This window comes from Pongo abelii, chromosome 5 (genome assembly GCF_028885655.2).
Source record: "Pongo abelii isolate AG06213 chromosome 5, NHGRI_mPonAbe1-v2.0_pri, whole genome shotgun sequence".
In the NCBI taxonomy this organism is placed as follows: Eukaryota; Metazoa; Chordata; class Mammalia; order Primates; family Hominidae; genus Pongo; species Pongo abelii.
Window position 1 is genome coordinate 166,161,165 of NC_071990.2, and position 12,351 is coordinate 166,173,515.

General features: G+C 39.5%; 1 long non-coding RNA gene across 1 annotated transcript in view; it reads right to left on the reverse strand.

Moving 5' to 3' along the window:
• Window positions 1-580: 580 nt before the first annotated feature.
• LOC129060130 (uncharacterized) overlaps window positions 581-12,351 on the reverse strand; it is a 44,073-nt gene continuing 32,302 nt past the window's right edge. The window contains exon 4 of the long non-coding RNA XR_008526556.2: window positions 581-737. This is a non-coding gene — a long non-coding RNA (uncharacterized LOC129060130). The remainder of the gene's footprint in view (window positions 738-12,351) is intronic.

A 12,351-nucleotide genomic window follows, 5' to 3' on the forward strand; every position in this document is an offset into this window, starting at 1 on the left:
CAACATGAAATTTGGAGGGCACAAGAATCCAAACCATATCAAATAGTGAGGTTAAATTTCAATTATTCTATATACTTCCTGCTGCTGTATGGCTTCCAGCTGTCATGGGGCTGGAGCCCCATGTCTACATAACAAGGTACTTACAGTTGTTCTGGGTACTTATTTTAAGTCCACATTTGGTTAATTCCTTTCTGTATGCAATATTGTCTGCAAATAGTGAGTTTACCCAGAATTATTTCCTCATCGACAATAAATCAGAATGCCAGCATGTAAACATTTGCTATCTTCCACTTTCATTCTGCCTTAGAAAAAAAATTTTTCTGTTTGCATGACTCAATAATTTTTGGGAAATGTTAAATGGAAGCACTGTAAGAGAGATGACATCCATTCTCACTCCACTTTCAAATCTGAGAATGACTGCTAAATATCTAGATTTATGCACATATATCCAACAGTGTGATACCTGTTGATTTCTTTATGCTATCTTTATCCCAGAGGTATCAGAGGAAACAGTGCCCACACTTCCTCCTGAAATGCTGGAAAAGTCATTTTGCCTAAAGGACTCTGGTAAGGACAGTATCCCCAAGGCATTATTTATTCAATAAAAACCCATGGGAGAGGAGAAGTGAATGTGGTGCTCAGCATGAACACAGATGGCCTTGTTCAAGGTTGGGCGTGTAACTCACTCAGCCAACCCAGTCATTCTTCTGTCCTGGAAAAGCCCTGGGGATTCTAACCTGTTAATAAAACACAATTATAAGAAAAACTATTAAAATGTGTTCATTGCATTTCACTTTAAGTTTAGCTTTAACTGGGCAGGAGATTTTTTTTTCTGTGTAATTATTAGTTTTTATTATGTATTTGTACTGCATCAATCATTCTGAAAGTATAATGGACAAAGCAAATGGATTTCAAAGCCAAAGAGTATAAGTCATGTAAGCATATCCGCTTGGCTTAAATAAAATGGTAAAAATAACTCTGGGGTTTGGGGGCTGGGGAAGATAAATGATGAAATTTTAATCCATTGCAATCCTTCATGTAATGCAGTGCAAGAAGCAACTCATCTACTTACCCATTTCCACATCGTTTATCTGCTAATACCTTGGTATTTAAAGGAGAGTATTAGATGAGATCAAAAGAGAGAGGGTATAGATTACATTTTCTCCTCTTAAACCTGAGAAGCCTGCTAGAAAGCTTTTATAGATATGGGTGTTTAAACCAGGGAAGACCATGAAGTTTGATGGAATAAGGCAGGAACTTGCAGTCAGGTGACCTCTGCGGTCCCTCCTTCCAGCTGCCCATTTTCTCAGACTGAGGTGTTGGCTTCAGTTCCCCCATCTGTGTGTTGGAATCAGAACGCCAACCCTGTCCAGCTCAGATTATGTTCATAGGACATTATATACATACACAGATATGGGACAACAATATACCTACATTAAAAAGCTTTGCAAACTATGAAATGCCTTGTTAACATCAGGGGAAACTAGGTTATGCCAAGAATACTCTTCAGAGGAGATACGTTTACAGTTTTGTTTTTGAAATCTTGATTTTCCTCTGTTGCATTCACTCAGGAAACTAGAAAAGAGAGAAGTTAAGTCACACAGACACAAGCAGAAAGCAGCCTGACCTCTCTGTGTTCATCCTGATCCTCTGTGCATGCAAAATCCACCGATTCCAAAACCCAAACGAGGGCTCAGAAGAGAAAGAATAAATATTTATATGAAGTTTCATTCATTATATTACTTGGGTTTCAGTTCATTATATTGGTTGTATGTTGCCTAGCACAGACCTGAACACGTAAACCCTTAAGTGTAATATAATAATTTCTGAACAGAATTTCTTTCTTTTTTTTTTAATTTTTTTAATTTTTTTTTTTTTTTTTTTTTTTGAGACAGAGGAGTCTCGCTCTGTCACCCAGGTTGGAGTGCAGTGATGCAATCTTGGCTTACTGCAACCTCCACCTCCTGGGTTCAATCAGTTCTCCTGTCTCAGCCTCCCGAGTAGCTGGGATTCCAGGCACACGCCACCATGCAAGGCTAATGTTTGTATTTTTAGTAGAGACACGGTTTCACCATATTGGTCAGGCTGGTCTCGAACTCCTGACCTCAGGTGATCCACCCACCTCAGCCTCCCGAAGTACTGGAATTACAAGCGTGAGCCACTGCACCCAGCCTAAACAGAATTTCTTAAACATAACTTCTGGTTTCATCTGATATATCTATAAAACCAGCTTTAGAACACCATTTAATTAAATTCCTGGTTTTGCTTTAATCCAAGACATTAAACATCTTTTCCGTTGTTCATACAATGTATAGTTGTATATTTACTAGGAGGGAAGTATTACTTCCTCCACATTTGGGAAACTGAGATGCAGGGCCATATTCGGAGGGCCAAATTCAATTTGCCCTCTGAATTCTACAACAGGATGAACAGTATCTCTTAGTTTCTTTTTTATTTATTTTTATTCTTTTTGAGACAGAGTTTTGTTCTTGTCACCCAGGCTGGAGTACAATGGTGGGATCTTGGCTCACTGCAACCTCTGCCTCCTGCACACCCAGCTAATTTTTTTTTTTTTTTTTTTTTTTTAAATAGAAACAGGGTTTCTCCATGTTGGTCAGGCTGGTCTTGAATTCCTGACATCAGGTGATCCACCCACCTCAGCCTCCCAAAGTGCTGGGATTACAGGCGTGAGCCACTGCACCTGGCCTTAGTTTCTTTTTTCTAAGGAAATAGTAGCCAGCCACTTTCCTTGAATGTCTTTCTCACCTGGGTGATTCTACTCATAACATTCTTTAACCTAATTGCTGTGGTCCTTCAGAAGTAGGCCTCACTTACATTAATCTCCCAGAGCACACCAAATTAACGCTGCTATTTAAGTCTGTGTATTTCAATCTCAACATTTACAGATAGAAAAAAGGCATTAACTTGCTCATTTTATTGAATTTGTCATACATGGCGGGGAGGGGCACTTGAAGGAGCTTCAGGAGAAGTGATTTAGAAGAGTGATCGGGTCCTTTGGGAAAGTGTTTAACAATTTACCACAAGTCGGGCAAGTATGTCTTTTGATACCTTGTACAGTTAGGTACTTATGTTACATTTTTGAAGCACAGGTATACATCAAAATAATAATTAGAAAAGATCTCACAAAACATAAGCTACTCTATTGCCTGTCAAATTGGTAACTCTGCCTTGAAGTGAACAGAGTAAAAATTCATGTGCTAATCTTCCAGCCTTTGTTCTGCATCTTTCTGCACAGGTAGGAAGTGATAGGATCCTCTGTTGTTAGCAGTAATAAGGGCCATATAAATACATGTTGATAATTAAGGCTAAATCTTGTATTAAGAAAAATTCCAATTATCCTCACAAGGACATGTTTCAAATCTTCTACCCAAGTGCCAGAAGCAAGTCCAATTATCTGAATACAATTGTTAGACATTATTTGATAAACATGAGGATAGTGCCTGTGATTGCATGATTTAAAAACCAGGAACCTCTGCTTTTACCTATTTAAGTATTTAGATTTTCAGCCCAATGAATTCTTTCTCCAGTTCTTTCCAAAATGACTTTACAGAAGGTGTCATATGTTTATATTAAAGGACCCCTGGAGAAAAGTGATTACTATGGTCACGCATATATTCAAATTGCATATTATGGAGTCGAATCTGCTTACACTGAGTTAATTTAAACGATTATGACAAGAACTTCTGGGAAATATGTCAGCTAAATTACGTGTTTGCAAACTCCTCTGGCTCTTCTCTTCAACCCACAAAAATAATGTCATCAGACACGAATGCAAGGAACTAAGAATAAAGCAAAATTCCTCACTCTCAAACTGAAAACTTGAAAGCATACAGTTTGGATGAGTGGAGAGCATTCCAGACACACCATGGTGCAGTGTTGAGGTTGGGCAGGGGTTCAGTGCAGGAGGTTCTGAAGACCCCCCTGGACCCCCTAACTAGGAAGGAGAGACGCACAGACCACAGGATGGGAAGGCATACCCTGTGCTGTTGAGTTTCCCTGTGTAGGGTGTCAGCAGAGACAGTGGAAGAAAAAGGAAACAAATATAGCAAATATTGCATAGATTTTTTTTCTTTGACTTGGCTTCCAAAGGAAGAGAGCTAAGATTTGCCGTAATTCTTTGCAGTCTCAGATCACAGGTGACCAGAGAAAGAATACACACTGACTCGCAAAACCAAATGGCCACAGGTTTTGGGGCATCACTAATTTCTTCTGTCATCCACCAGCTTCACAGCTCAAAAGCAGGGCAACACATTCAAACATGGCAAAGGCCAATCCCTCACCTGGGAGCTGACCTATGGAGCAGAATCTCAGTTAATTCTGAGGAAAAACACAGAAACAAAGCCTCTCGGGCCCCAGCTGTCTCCTGGCCTAGATCCCCTCAGGTAATTATACAGCTGGACAGAAAACATGCAGCATCAATACTCAGTCCTCCAAATCAAGAGCTCAGGGGAAGACCTCAATGGGGCTTCATGAGAAGCCGCAGAAGGATTCACGAGGGTTTTACTTACACTAAGTTCAGGCAAATAGCAGAAGCACGTAGAACCCCCCACCCCCATCAAAAGTGAGTAAACAAAACAAAAAAAAAATTAGGGCTGGGTGTGGTGGCTCGCTCCTGTAATCCTAGCACTTGAGGAGGCTGAGGCAAGGGGATCGCTTGAGATCAGAAGTTCAAGATCAGCCTAAGCAACATAGCAAGATCCCATGTCTACAATAAAAAAAAAAATTAAATTAGCCAGGCATAGTGGCATGGCTACTCAAGAGGCTAAGGCAGGAGGATCGCTTGAGCCCAGGAGATTGAGGCAGCAGTGAGCTATGATGGCAACACTGTACTCCAGCCTGGGTGACAGGGCAAGACCCTGCCTCTTAAAAATAAAATAAAATAAAATAAAAGCATTCAGAAGGGATAGATTAAAAAATTCCACATTAAGAAAACAAACAAACAAATGAAAATACCCTGCAAATGATAGATGAGGAAACACTTTTCCCAGGGAACAGGAAGACCATTAATCTACAACAGATTCTTAAAGAAATTAGATGACAACAAAATAATAGTTTTAAAAAGCCTGATATAATTGAGTTAAGTAACTGTGGAGAAATCCACAATGGCATGGAATTTAAAAATGAACCGGAAACGACTAATAGTGAAACCAGCAGAAAACTGCATTGGTGCAAGGGGGTATCTTGACAAAACCACACAAGATGCAAAGAAATGAGAAATGATAATTAGAAGAATATCGACAATAGAGATTTAAATACAGAAACATCTGATGATTGGCAATCAACAAATCCAGTGATAAAACAAAAACTATTTAGATATATTAGAAAAAATAATGTCTTTTGAAACAAAGGTACATGAACTTTTGTATGTTAAAGGAATTCATCATATTCCAGAATAATGTCATAAAGTTTTCCAATACCAAGACATGTTCTGGTGAAGCTTTGGAAGATTACAGAAAGAATCCCACAAGCTACCAGACAAAGGAAGCAGGTGACTTACTAATGTAAAAATAATAATCATCATTATCATCATCTAACTACAAAATTCTTACCAAATTTAAATTTTAGAAAAGGATGAGAAATGTCTATAAATTTAAGAGGAAAGTAGGTGTAGTCTCTTTCCTCCACCTCCTCCACTCCAATAATTTGACTCACGTATTCTGGAAATTTACAGAAAGTACAGGTAAAGTTATAAAGACACACCAGAGCAGAACAACAACTAAGTAATTTGGGAGGAGCGTTGGGTACAGCTGCCCAATTGGTGTGAAGGCAGCACGACGGAGGAGTGAGAAAGAGGAAACAGTATGAGAAGATGCCTCGGGCTGGGGAGAGGCTAGAAAGCCCAGGTGCTCTAGTCAGGGCTGGGTGCTGAGGGGGCCTACAGGTGGGCTCTCCAGGGCTCTGCCCTCATGAGCGAAAGCAATTCCCACCTCTTTCCTTCCTTGACCTGCAGCACTCCCAATTCCAAGTTCTGGCCCAGAGCACCAGCTTATCTGACTTGAATGGGTCCCCTTCTTTGGCTAGTGACTCCTGGGCAGGCACATTGATTGCCCCTTGGTCCTGGAGAAAATCGGAATGCTGTTTCTAGAAGAGGAGGAAATGTAGGCTTTCTTGTTGCCTGAACCAGATGTTTTGTTCAGACCACAGTGTGATACATCTGTGAATGCATACCAGAAGAAGAAATAATTAAGATGTCCTCAACTCTTTGAGCAGGTTAAAATGCTCTCCTAAGAAAAAGCAAAACAAAATTAAAAAACAAACAGGGTAGAAAAAGGAATACAACTGTAAAATGGATTGTGTAGAAGACAATTATAATGAGAAAGATAAATATATAAGGTATAAAATATACTGACAGCTGTACTCAGGGCACCTTATCAGAAAATAAGTTATTTATAATAATAGAAAGAGAAACCAATTAGTTAAAAGGTATAAAGATAGCAAAATGGGTACACACATACACAATCTGGTTCTTTAGGAGAAACAATGAACAAAACAAGATACAATAAATGATAAAGGAACAGAAAGAACCACTAATGAAGAAAAAAATCTCTGTACAATTCTAAACTAAAATCTGGATGAAATATAAAAACATTAAGAAAATATAAATTATCAAAATTGACTTAAGAAGAAATAGACAACTCAAGCCAAATTGCATCAAAAAAATTTAAAGCATTGTCAAGGAGCCAACATTCCAGAAAAATGTGCCAAACCCAGATGGTTTCATAGGTGAATTTTTTCAAGTCTTTAAATAAGAAATCTCTCCTGTATATATTTTTCAGAGAGAAGATATCTCATTTAATTTTTATAAATTCAACAGAAAATCAAATCCCACACCTTTAGAAACTAGCATTCGGCGGGGCACGGTGGCTCACGCCTGTAATCCCAGCACTTTGGGAGGCCGAGGCAGGCGGATCATGAGGTCAGGAGATGGAGACCATCCTGGCTAACACGGTGAAACCCCGTCTCTACTAAACATACAAAAAATTAGCCGGGCGTGGTGGTGGGCGCCTGTAGTCCCAGCTACTCAGGAAGCTGAGGCAGGAGAATGGCGTGAACCCGGGAGGCGGAGCTTGTAGTGAGCCAAGATCCTGCCACTGCACTCCAGCCTGGGGGTCAGAGCGAGACTCCGTCTCAAAAAAAAAAAAAAGAAAGCAGCATCCAAAAGAAAACTATAGACAGTTTTATATGTGAACATTGAAGTTAAAATTCCTAATCAAATATTTTTAAAATAAGTTGGCAGTAAATGGATGGTCACTGAGTTATTCCAAGAAAGAGAGGGTATTTTGCCATTATAGGTTCAACTAATAAAATTAACCTTAAAAGCCTCGTGCTTCTTCTAGTAAGTGCTAACATTGCATTTGATAAAATTCTGTGTCTAGCCTATGTTTTAAAAAAATATATATTACTTTTTGAAATTATAAAAGAAGAAATCAATGATAGCATGTGATAAAACTTCAAGCTGAGTTGAAAGCCAGCATAAGCACGACGGTTAGCTCTAGCAGTGTCCCCTTAAAGCCAGGAACAGAGATACAAGGTGAAATTAAGTATAGATGAAGAATGATGTGGGATTCTTTTTTCTGTGGTAGAAGATTATATTATTGTACAGCTGGAAAATAAGAAATTGACTCACAAACTGCCAGAAAAAGTAAGAGATTCCAGGAAGATGAGGAGTTAGAAAATTAACATTAAAAAGTCAACATCTTTCCTATATATATGGAAGAAAATTTCCCATTTATAATTCAATTAAAAATAACCTTGAGAATCTGGGAATATTTTGAAACAAAATTATACAATGCCTCTCTGATAATGACAACTAAATTCTACTGCAGAACGTCAACATAATCCAAATCCAAATCCCCATTGACATTTCTTTTAATTTGATGAAGCAATTCTCAACTTTGCCTGAAAAAAACAATATGAAAATAACCAGGCTGTTTCGAAAAAGAAGAGTGATGTTTACTGAGTGGGAACCTGGGTATATACAAAATATAATCTGTAGCTATATAAAACATGTGTGGTATTTAAAATATATCTAGTACTTTACATAGTGTGATTCTCACATGAACTGATTGGCTAATTTCTAGCCATGATTCCACTAATCTATCAATGTAGATAAAGAGGCTGAGAATAAACATACTATTTCAACTGATGAAAAAAGATAGATTATTTATTAAATGATATTGGTGCAACTGGTCACATTTTATTTTTTAAGGCTAGAAACCTATCACACTCATTATGACAAAATTAAATCACAAGTGATCAAAGATTTTCTTTCAGAAAACAACAGAAGTCTGAAAGCACAAAGTAAAAATAACATTGATATTTAAAATGTATAAATACTTTATTTTTTCTAATAGAAAATACCCCATAAACAAACTGAACTGAAAAACAACTAATATAATAATATTATGAATATGTATTACAAATAATCATAGCCCTAATAAAGAATTTTTGCAAATTGATAACTAAGTAATGAACACCTGAACACAAGAGGAAACTAGAAACGTCCCACAAACAGCTGGGAAAAGATGCCCTCACTAGAAGTCGTTTTAAAAATGGACTAGTTTGCTCATTCAATTTGCAAAACTTCAAAACATTGTCAGAGCCCAGTGGAACTGAGGTTTCAGAGAAACCTGCATGCTCTTGCACTATTGGAGGCAGCAGATACAGGTGCCATCTTTCTGAAGAGCGGTTTGGAAATATGCATCAAAATGTTAAAATGTCACTTGGCCTACAAATGTCACAAAATGTCACTTGGCCTACAAATCAAACTTTTAGTGTCATTTCCCAAGGATGGTACGTAGGTATGCCAACGTCCCTGGGCATAGTTGTACAGCATTGTTTACAATAGCAAAACAAAACTTATTACATAAATCATTGCATATATGCCATATACACCCAGTGAAACACTGTGTAACAATTAAAAGTGATGATGCACACATACAGTTATTAAATGATGTCTTTGACATGTATTGAAAAGAAAAACCAGGTTAAAGAACAGCATGTATAGAATGATTAATTTTCCACTTGTTGTGTTACTCATGCACCCTTAATCTATTTATCTAGCTGATATGGTTTGGCTGTGTCTCCACCCAAATCTCACCTTGAATTGTAACTCCTACAATTTCCATGTGTTGTGGGAGGAGCCCAGTGGGAGGTGATTGAATTATGTGGGCAAGTCTTTCCTGCATTATTCTCATTATAGCGAATAAGTTTCATGAGATCTGATGGTTTTTAAAAGGGGAGTTTCCTTGCACAAGCTCTGCCACCAGGTGAGACGTGCCTTTCACCTTCCACCTTGATTGTGAGGCCTCTGCAGCCATGTGGAACTGTATGTCCAACAGACCTTTCTTTTGTAAATTGCCCAGTCTCAGGTATGTCTATATCAGCAGTGTGAAAATGGACTAATACAGTAAGTTGGTACCAGTAGAGTGGGTCATTGCTGAAAAGATACCTGAAAATGTGGAAGTGACTTTGGAACTGGGTAACAGGCAGAGGCTGGAACAGTTTGAAGGGATCAGAAGAAGACAGGAAGATATGGGAAATTTTGGAACTTCATAGAGACTTGCTGAATGGCTTTGACAAAAATGCTGATAGTGATATGAACAATAAGATCCAGGCTGAGGTGGTCTCAGATGGAGATGAGGAACTTGTTGGGAACTGGAACAAAGGTGACTCTTGTTATGTTTAAGCAAAGAGACTGGTGGCATTTTGCTCTTACCCTAGAGATTTGTGAAACTTTGAACTTGAGAGAGAAGATTTGATTTAGGGTATCTGGTGGAAGAAATTTCTAAGCAGCAAAGCATTCAAGATGTGACTTGGGTGTTGTTAAAGGCATTCAGTTTTATAAAGGAAGCAGAGCATAAAATTTTGGAAAATTTGCAGCCAGACAATGTGATAGAAAAGAAACATCCATTTTATCAGTAGAAATTCAAGCTGGCTGCAGAAATTTGCATAAGTAACAAGAAGCTGAATGTTAATCCCCAAGACAATGGGGAAAATGTCTCCTGGACATGTCAGAGGTCTTCATGGCACCTCCTCTCATCACAGGCCCAGAAGCCTGGGAGGAAAAAATGATTTCATGGGCCAGGCCCAGGGTTCCTCTGCTGTGTGCAGTCTATGGACTTGGTGCCCTGTGTCCCAGCTGCTCTAGCTGTGGCTGAAAGTGGCCAACAAAGAGCTCAGACTATGGGTTCAGAGGGGGCAAGCCTCAAGCATTGGAGGCTTCCATATGGTGTTGAACCTATGAGTGCAGAGAAGTCAAGAACTGAGGTTTGGGAACCTCCACCTGGATTTCAGAGGATGTATGGAAATGCCTGGATGTCTGTGCAGAAGTTTACTGCAGGGGTAGGGCTCTCATGGAGAATCTCTGCTAGGGCAGTGTGGAAGGAAAATGTGGGGTTGGAGCCCTCACACAGACTCCCTACTGGGTCACTGCCTAGTGGAGCTGTGAGAAGAGGACTATTGTCCTCCAGACCCCAGAATGGTAGATCCACTGACAGCTTGAACTCTGTGCCTAGAAAAGCTACAGACACTCAATGCCAGCCCATGAAAGCAGCCAGGAGGGGGGCTATACCCTGCAAAGCCACAGGGGCGGAGCTGCCCAAGACATGGGAACCCCCTTCTTGCATCAGCATGACCTGAATGTGAGATATAGAGTCAAAGGAGATCATTTTGGAGCTTTAAGATTTGACTGCCCTGCTGGATTTCAGACTTGCATGGGGCCTGTAGACCCTTTGTTTTGGCCAATTTCTCCCATTTGTAGTGGCTGTATTTACCCAATGCCTGTACCCCCATTATATCTAGGAAGTAACTAATTTGCCTTTGATTTTACAGGCTCTTAGGCAGAAGGGATTTGCCTTGTGTCAGGTGAGACATTGGACTGTGGACTTTTGAGTTAAGGCTGAAATGAGTTAAGACTTTGAGGGGACTGTTGGAAAGGCATGATTGGTTCTGAAATGTGAGGACATGAGATTTGGGAGGGGCCAGGAGTGGAATGATATGGTTCATCTGTGTCCCCACCCAAATCTCATCTTGAATTGTAACTTCCACAATTCCCACATGTCATGGAAGGAACCCAGTGGGAAGTGATTGAATTATGGGGGTGGGTCTTTCCTGTGCAATTCTCATATAGTGAATAAGTCTCTTGAGATCTGATGGTTTTAAAAAGATGTGTTTCCCTGCACAAGCTCTCTTGTCTGCTGTCATATGAGATGTGCCTTTTACCCTCCACCGTGAATGTGAGGCCTCCCCAGCCATGTGGAACTGTAAGTCCAATAAACCTCTTTATTTTGTAAATTACCCAGTCTCAGGTATGTCTTTATCAGCAGTGTGAAAAAGGACTAAAACTCTAGCTCTCTCTCTGGAAGATATGAATGACAAGAAATAATGCTTTTCTCTGAATTATGGAAACTCAGGTGAATTTTACCTTCCTTGTACTGTTTTATGTTTGTAGACTGCTTCTTTCTTTTATTTCATCCTCTGCCTCATCCTCTTTCTCTTCCACCTTCTCCTACTCCTCCTATTAGAGTGTATTAAAGTTAGTAAAGAAAAAAACATCTTCATTTTGAAAGAAAATATTCAAGATTTTTCGATACTTTCAAAACCCTTTAAAAAGTGCGTGTGGAGATGCAGGTGCCTATGTAACTGAAATAGTAGTTAGGAAACTCAGCTATTAGCCATGAGCTTTAAATCGATAGGAGACACACATTTAGAAGCCACATGATGTTTGGGAGTTTAATCTCCTAAGATAATCACACTTCTGCTGTGCTCTATTGTACAACTTGTCTCTTTAATGATATTTTCAAATTGCCCCATCAAGCCTAGATGAAATATTGCCACTGAGGACAGTTAACTACATCCTATTATTCCCACGGCAGCAAGCTTTGTTATCATAAAAAATTAAGACTCAGAATTTAAATTTAAAGTTTGGCAATTTGCAGTGAGGTTTCCAACTTTTAATTCCAACCTCCTCCTTTGGGAAATCCTGTGCTTTTGTGAGTTGTGTAACTCCTGTCTTTTGGGGAAAGAGCAGTCTAGACTCCACTTGGAAAGGGTTTTTGTAATTTCCCTGTGGCCCACAGCAGTGGTTCTCAGGCTCGCGGGAGCATCAGAATCTCCTGGAGTGCAGCCAAAACACAGATTGCTGGGCTCTACCCCACAAGTGCTGAGCTAGGAGGTCTAGGGGCCTTCTGAGGGTCTGCAGCTCTCACGAGGTCACAGGTAGGCTGAAGCTGCTGGCCCAGGGACCACATTGTGAGTACTGGCTTACAGTAATCCAGCTTATTTACAGGTCTGTATTTCCCATCTTTTAAATTGTAAACCTACAGATGA